General features: G+C 40.4%; 1 protein-coding gene across 1 annotated transcript in view; it reads right to left on the reverse strand.

Moving 5' to 3' along the window:
- Positions 1–240, reverse strand: part of EMH_0054500 (mannose-1-phosphate guanylyltransferase, putative) — a gene marked incomplete at both ends in the record, with an annotated part of 4,609 nt that overhangs the window by 3,610 nt on the left and 759 nt on the right. The window lies entirely within an intron of this gene.

Here is a 240-nt window from a genome sequence, read left to right on the forward strand (position 1 = left end):
CATAGACAGCTGACACCCCGCAATACAAACAACAGAACAAATAAACAAATAAATAAATAAATAAATAAATAAATTATTTTTATATTAAAAACACAACATTATTATAAATATACATCTATCATAAAATGGTATTTTGTAGTTTATTCTATAACGCCCACTCTTTAAACAATGGGGGCCCCCCTAGGGGCCCCCCTCCCCCCCCTTCACCTCCCTAGGGGCCCCCGTCGAGGGCCCCCCCCC

This window comes from Eimeria mitis, genomic scaffold, assembly GCF_000499745.2.
Source record: "Eimeria mitis Houghton genomic scaffold, Emh_scaff2484, whole genome shotgun sequence".
Classification (NCBI taxonomy): domain Eukaryota; phylum Apicomplexa; class Conoidasida; order Eucoccidiorida; family Eimeriidae; genus Eimeria; species Eimeria mitis.